This window comes from Arachis stenosperma, chromosome 3, assembly GCF_014773155.1.
Source record: "Arachis stenosperma cultivar V10309 chromosome 3, arast.V10309.gnm1.PFL2, whole genome shotgun sequence".
Classification (NCBI taxonomy): domain Eukaryota; kingdom Viridiplantae; phylum Streptophyta; class Magnoliopsida; order Fabales; family Fabaceae; genus Arachis; species Arachis stenosperma.
The window spans coordinates 54,491,577-54,499,623 of NC_080379.1; the positions used below are offsets into that span (position 1 = coordinate 54,491,577).

At 38.3% G+C, this 8,047-nt stretch overlaps 1 non-coding gene across 1 annotated transcript; it reads right to left on the reverse strand.

Annotated features, from left to right (window-relative positions):
• Positions 1–7,211: 7,211 nt before the first annotated feature.
• On the reverse strand, positions 7,212–7,319 carry LOC130972309 (small nucleolar RNA R71). Its single transcript, XR_009083497.1, has one exon. It is a non-coding gene; the product is annotated as a small nucleolar RNA R71 (small nucleolar RNA).
• Positions 7,320–8,047: the final 728 nt, after the last annotated feature.

Genomic DNA, 8,047 nt, shown 5'->3' on the forward strand with positions numbered 1-8,047 from the left:
AGGATGATGCATTCATCATCTTCCTTCCTAGTGTCTAGGATTATGAAATCAGTGGGGATGTAAAGGCCTTCAACCCTTACTAGCACGTCCTCCACTACTCCATAAGCTTGTCTTATGGACTTATCTGCCAATTGTAATGAGAACAGGGCAGGTTGTACCTCAATGATTCCCAGCTTCTCCATTATAGAGAGTGGCATAAGATTTATCCCTGACCCCAGATCACATAGAGCTTTTTCAAAGCTCATGGTGCCAATGGTGCAAGGTATTAAGAATTTGCCAGGATCTTGTTTCTTTTGAGGTAGAGTCCTCTGAATCCAAGTATCTAGTTCACTAATGAGCAAGGGAGGTTCACTTTCCCAAGTCTCATTACCAAACAGCTTGTCATTCAGTTTCATGATAGCTCCTAAGTACTGAGCAACTTGCTCTTCAGTCACATCTTCATTCTCTTCAGAGGATGAATATTCTTCAGAGCTCATGAATGGCAGAAGGAGATTTAAAGGAATCTCTATGGTCTCTAGATGAGCCTCAGATTCCTCTGGATCCTTAATAGGAAACTCCTTCTTGCTTGAGGAACGTCCCAGGAGGTCTTCCTCACTAGGATTTTCGTCCTCCTCCTCCTTGGTGCATTCGGCCACTTTGATAAAATCAATGGCCTTGCACTCTCCTTTTGGATTTTCTTCTGTATTACTTAGGAGAGTATTGGGAGGAGTGTCAATGACTTTCTTACTCAGCTGGCCCACTTGTGCCTCCAGATTTCTAATAGAGGATCTTGTTTCATTCATGAAACTAAAAGTGGCCCTTGACAGATCAGAGACTATATTGGCTAAATTAGAATTATTTTGTTTAGAGTTCTCTGCCTGTTGCTGAGAAGATGATGGATATGGCTTACTCTTATTCAGCCTATTACGTCCACCATTGTTAAAACCTTGTTGAGGTTTTTGTTGATCCTTCCATGAGAAATTTGGATGATTTCTCCATGATGAGTTATAGGTGTTTCCATAAGGTTCACCTAAGTAATTAACCTCTGCCATTGCAGGGTTTTCAGGATCATAAGCTTCTTCAGAAGCTGCCTCTCTAGTACTATTGGATGCATGTTGCAATCCATTCAGATTTTGAGAGATCATGTTGACCTGTTGAGTCAACACTTTGTTCTGAGCCAATATGGCATTCAGAGCATCAATTTCAAGAACTCCTTTCTTCTGAGGTACCCCATTGTTTACGGAATTCCTCTCAGAGGTGTACATAAACTGGTTGTTTGCAACCATGTCAATGAGTTCTTGAGCCTCTTCAGGCGTTTTCTTCAGGTGAATAGATCCACCTGCAGAATGGTCCAATGACATTTTCGAAAATTCAGAGAGACCATAATAGAATATATCTAATATGGTCCATTCTGAGAACATGTCAGATGGACATCTCTTGGTCAGCTGCTTATATCTTTCCCAAACTTCATAGAGGGATTCACCATCTTTTTGTTTGAAGGTTTGAACATCCACTCTCAGCTTGCTCAGCTTTTGAGGAGGAAAGAATTTATCCAAGAATGCAGTGACAAGCTTATCCCATGAGTCCAGGCTATCTTTGGGTTGTGAATCTAACCATACTCTAGCTCTGTCTCTTACAGCAAAAGGGAAAAGCAAGAGTCTGTAGACTTCAGGATTAACTCCATTCGTCTTTACAGTGTCACAGATCTGCAAGAACTCAGTTAAGAACTGATAGGGATCTTCAGATGGAAGTCCATAAAACTTGCAGTTTTGTTGCATTAAAGCAACTAGTTGAGGCTTAAGCTCAAAGTTATTGGCTCCAATGGCAGGAATGGAGATGCTTCTTCCATCAAATTTGGACGTTGGCTTTGTGAAGTCACCAATCATTCTCCTTGCATTATTATTATTATTTTCTTCTGCCATCTCTTTCTCTTGTTCGAAATTTTCTAAAAGGTTACTTCTGGATTGTTGTATTTTAGCTTCTCTTAATTTTCTCTTCAGAGTCCTTTCAGGTTCTGGATCAAGTTCAATAAGAGTGCCTTTATCCTTGTTCCTGCTCATATGAAAGAGAAGAAAACAAGAAAAGAAAAGGAAGCCTCTATGTCACAGTATAGAGATTCCTTTATGTTAGTAGAAGAAGAAAGGGGTAGGAGAGTGAAGAATGGATTCGGATTTATGGATGAAGGGAGGTGAAGAGAAGTGTTAGTAATTAAATAATTAAATAGAATAAGAAAAGAGAAGAAAGAATTCGAAAAATAATTTTTGAAAAAGGGGTTAGTGTTTTCGAAAAATAAAAATAAATTGTAATTAAAATTAAAACATGAAACAATTAATTAATTAAAAAGAATTTTTGAAAAAGAGGGAGATATTTTCGAAAATAGAAGAGGGAGAAGTAGTTAGGTAGTTTTGAAAAAGATAAGAAACAAACAAAAAGTTAGTTAGTTGATTGAAAAAGATTTGAAATCAAAATTTAAAAAGATAGGAGGATAAGAAGTTAGATAAGATATTTTGAAATCAAATTTTGAAAAAGATAAAGTTTTTGAAAAAGATAGGATAAAAGATAAAAAAGATATAATTGAAAGAGATATTTTGAAAAAGATTTAATTTTAAAAATTACTTAACTAACAAGAAACTACAAGATAAGATTCTAGAACTTAAAGATTGAACCTTTCTTAACAAGAGAGTAACAAACTTCAAATTTTTGAACCAATCACATTACTTGTTAGTTTATTTTCGAAAATATCAAATAAAGATAAGAAAAAGATTTTCAAAATACTTTGAAAAAGATTTTTGAAATTTTCGAAAATAATAAAAAAAATGAAAAAGATATGATTTTTGAAAAAGATTTTGAAAAGATAAGATTTTTAAAATTGAAATTTTGACTTGACTTGTAAGAAACAACTAATTTTGAAAATTTTTGACCAAGTCAACCCAAAATTTCGAAATTTTGGAGGGAAATAAGGAAAAGATATTTTTGATTTTTAAATTTGTAATTATGAAAGAGAAAAACAACAAAAATATTCAATACATGAAATTTTTAGATCAAAACAATGAATGCATGCAAGAATGATATGAATGTCAAGATGAACACCAAGAACACTTTGAAGATCATGATGAACATCAAGAACATAATTTTGAAAAATTTTAATGCAAAGAAAACATGCAAGACACCAAACTTAGAAATCTTTAATGCATGGAAAATATGAATGCAAAAATGCACAAGAAAAACAAGAAAAGACACAAAACAAGAAATCATCAAGATCAAACAAGAGGACTTATCAAGAACAACTTAAAGATCATGAAGAACACTATGAATGTATGAGATTTTCGAAAAATGCAAGAAAAATTTTTAAGGCATGCAATTGACACCAAACTTAAAATTTGACTCAAGACTCAAACAAGAACACAAAATATTTTTGGATTTTTATGATTTTATGAATTTTTTTGTATTTTTATTTTAATTTTTTTTTCGAAAATATTTTTGAAGAAAACGAAAAAAAAAGAAAAATTTTGAAAAAGATTTTTGAAAAGAAAAGTACCTAATCTGAGCAACAAGATGAACCGTCAGTTGTCCATACTCGAACAATCCCCGGCAACGGCGCCAAAAACTTGGTGGACGAAATTGTGATTCAACATTCTTAAGTTGTATAAATTTTATTCTATCTTTTGAGCTTTGGCATATACCCTTAGGGCACTGTTTATTTTCTTCACAACTCCGTTCAACTAACCAGCAAGTGTACTGGGTCGTCCAAGTAATAACCTTACGTGAGTAAGGGTCGAATCCACAGAGATTGTTGGTATGAAGCAAGCTATGGTCACCTTGTAAATCTCAGTCAGGAGGATTAAAGGTTTGTGGGTTTGAAAATATAAAATAAAAAGAAAATACATAATAAAAGGGATAGAATACTTATGCAGATTCATTGGTAGGAATTTCAGATAAGCGGAATGGAGATGCTGTAGAGCTCTCGGACGCCTGCTCTCCCACTGCTTCTACTCAGTCCTTCTTACTCCTTTCCATGGCAAGCTTTGTATAGGGGTTCACCATCAACTGTGGCTACTTTCATCCTCACGGGGAAATATCCTGTGCGGCTGTCACTCGCACAGCTAACCAGTCTGGAGGCATCACCCATGGTTGATAGCTACATCCCATCCTCGCAGCGAAAGCTAATGCTCACGCACTCTGTCACAGTACGGCCAATCACCGGTTGGTTCCCTCCCCTACTGGAATAGAATCCCTCTTTTGCGTTTGTCACTAACGCCCAGCAGGTTACAGGTTTGAAGCACGTCACAGTCATTCATTACCGGAATCCTACTCGGAATACCACAGACAAGGTTAGACTTTCCGGATTCCCAGGATCCTACTCAGAACACCACAGACAAGGTTGGACTTTCCGGATCCTCATAAATGCCGCCATCCATCTAGCTTATACCACGAAGATTCTGTTGGGGAATCTAAGAGATACACATTCAAGCCTTGTTGCATGTAGAACGAAAGTGGTTGTCAATCACGCGCGTTCATCAGTGAGAATGATGATGAGGGTTATTTACTCATCACATTCATCATGTTCTTGGGTGCGAATGAATATCTTGGAATAAGAATAGAAGAGATTTGAATAAAAGAAAATAGAACTTCATTAATCTTTGAGGTACAGCAGAGCTCCACACCCTTAATCTATGGTGTGCAGAAACTCCACCGTTGAAAATACATAAGCAAAGGGTTCAGGCATGGCCGAATGGCCAGCCCTCTCCATGATCAAGTGACCGAATGAATAAAGAGTTTAAAGTGGTCAAAAGATGAATAATACAATAGTTAAATGGTCTATTTATAATAAACTAGCTCCTAGGGTTTACATGAGTAAGTAATTGATGCATAAATCCACTTCCGGGGCCCACTTGGTGTATGCTTGGGCTGAGCTTGATCAATCCACGAGCTGAGGCATCTCTTGGAGTTGAACTCCGAGTTATGACGTGTTTTGGGCGTTCAACTCCGGATCATGACGTTTTTCTGGCGTTTAACTCCAGACAGCAGCATGTACTTGGCGTTCAACGCCAAGTTACGTCGTCAATTTCCGAATAAAGTATGGACTATTATATATTGCTGGAAAGCCCTGGATGTCTACTTTCCAACGCCGTTAAGAGCGCGCCATTTGGAGTTCTGTAGCTCCAGAAAATCCATTTCGAGTGCAGGGAGGTCAGAATCCAACAGCATCAGCAGTCCTTTTGTCAGCCTTTTTCAGAGTTTAGCTCAAATCCTTCAATTTCAGTCAGAATTTACCTGAAATCACAGAAAAACACACAAACTCATAGTAAAGTCCAGAAATGTGAATTTAACATAAAAACTAATGAAAACATCCCTAAAAGTAGCTTAAACTTATTAAAAACTATGTAAAAACTATGCCAAAAAGCGTATAAATTATCCGCTCATCATATAATAGTCTATACTTTGCCTGAGATTTGATGGCCCAAACCGGCGTTCCAAATCAGCTCAAAACTGTCCAGCGTTAAACGCCGGAACTGACACAAGAATGGGAGTTAAACGCCCAAACTGGCACAAAAGCTGGCGTTTAACTCCAAGAAAAGTCTCTACACATGAAAGCTTCAATGCTCAGCCCAAGCACACACCAAGTGGGCCCAGAAGTGGATTTTTATGTCATTTACTCATTTCTGTAAACCCTAAGCTACTTGTTCTCTATAAGTAGGACCTTTTGCTATTGTATTTTCATCTTTGGATCTTTGGATCTTTAGATCTTTGGACATCTGGAGATCTTTGAATCTTTTGATCACATTTTGGGGGCTGGCCTCACGGCCATGCCTAGACCTTGTTCTTATGTATTTTCAACGGTGGAGTTTCTACACACCATAGATTAAGGTGTGGAGCTCTGCTGTACCTCGAGTATTAATGCAATTACTATTATTCTTCTATTCAATTCAGCTTGTTCTTGTTCTAAGATATCACTTGTTCCTCAACTTGATGAATGTGATGATCTGTGACACTCATCATCATTCTCACCTGTGAACGTGTGCCTGACAACCACCTCCGTTCTACTTTAGATTGAGTGGATATCTCTTGGATCCCTTAATCAGAATCTTCGTGGTATAAGCTAGAATTGATGGCGGCATTCAAGAGAATCCGGAAGGTCTAAACCTTGTCTGTGTTATTCTGAGTAGGATTCAAGGATTGAATGACTGTGACGAGCTTCAAACTCCTGAAGGCTGGGCATTAGTGACAGACGCAAAAGAATCAATAGATTCTATTCCAACCTGATTGAGAACCGACAGATGATTAGCCGTGCTGCGACAGAGTGCATTGAACATTTTCACTGAGAGGACGGGACTGTAGCCACTAACAACGGTGATGCCCAACATACAGCTTGCCATGGAAAGGAGTAAGAAGGATTGGATGAAGACAGTAGGAAAGCAGAGAGACGGAAGGGACAAAGCATCTCCATACGCTTATCTGAAATTCTCACCAATGAATTACATAAGTATCTCTATCTTTATTCTATGCTTTATTCATATATCATCCATAACCATTTGAATCTGCCTGACTGAGATTTACAAGGTGACCATAGCTTGCTTCATACCAACAATCTCCGTGGGATCGACCCTTACTCGCGTAAGGTTTATTACTTGGATGACCCACTGCACTTGATGGTTAGTTGTGCAAAGTTGTAATAAAGAGTTGAGATTGCAATTGAGCGTACCATGTTGATGGCGCCATTGATGATCACAATTTCGTGCACCAAGTTTTTGAAGCGAAAGCTAAGAGAAGCTAAGGCACAACTCTCTGTAGAGTACCTAACAGAAATCTTCAAAGAAGAAGAACCCATGGCAGCCGAAAACAACAACAATGCCAACAATGAAAGGAAGGTGCTGGGTGACTTTACTGCACCTACTCCCAACTTCTATGGGAGAAGCATCTCTATCCCTGCCATTGGAGCAAACAACTTTGAGCTTAAGCCTCAATTAGTTTCTCTAATGCAACAGAATTGCAAGTTCCATGGACTTCCATTGGAAGATCCTCATCAGTTTTTAGCTGAGTTCTTGCAAATCTGTGACACTGTCAAGACTAATGGGGTTAACCCTGAGGTCTACAGACTTATGCTATTCCCTTTTGCTGTAAGAGACAGAGCTAGGATATGGTTGGACTCACAACCTAAAGAAAGCCTGAACTCTTGGAAAAAGCTAGTCAATGCCTTCTTGGCAAAGTTCTTTCCACCTCAAAAATTGAGTAAGCTTAGAGTGGAAGTCCAAACCTTCAGACAGAAGGAAGGTGAATCCCTCTATGAAGCTTGGGAAAGATACAAACAATTAATCAGAAAGTGTCCCTCTGACATGCTTTCTGAATGGAGCATCATAGGTATTTTCTATGATGGTCTATCTGAACTGTCCAAGATGTCATTGGATAGCTCTGCTGGAGGATCTCTTCATCTAAAGAAGACACCTGCAGAAGCTCAAGAGCTCATTGAAATGGTTGCAAATAACTAATTCATGTACACTTCTGAAAGGAATCCTGTGAACAATGGGACGAATCAGAAGAAAGGAGTTCTTGATATTGATACTCTGAATGCCATATTGGCTCAGAACAAAATATTGACTCAGCAAGTCAATATGATTTCTCAAAGTCTGTCTGGAATGCAAGCTGCACCAGGCAGTACTAAGGATGCTTCATTTGAAGAAGAAGCTTATGATCCTGAGAACCCTTCAATGGAAGAGGTGAATTACATGGGAGAATCCTATGGAAACACCTATAATCCTTCATGGAGAAATCATCCAAATCTCTCATGGAAGGATCAACAGAGACCTCAACAAGGTTTCAACAACAATAATGGTGGAAGAAACAGGTTTAGCAATGGCAAGCCTTTTCCATCATCTTCTCAACAACAGACAGAGAATTCTAAGCAGAGCCACTCTGACTTAGCAACCATGGTCTCTGATCTAATCAAAACCACTCAAAGTTTCATGACTAAAACAAGGTCCTCCATTAGGAATTTGGAGGCACAAGTGGGTCAGCTGAGTAAGAAAGTTACTGAACTCCCTCCTAGCACTCTTCCAAGCAATACAGAAGA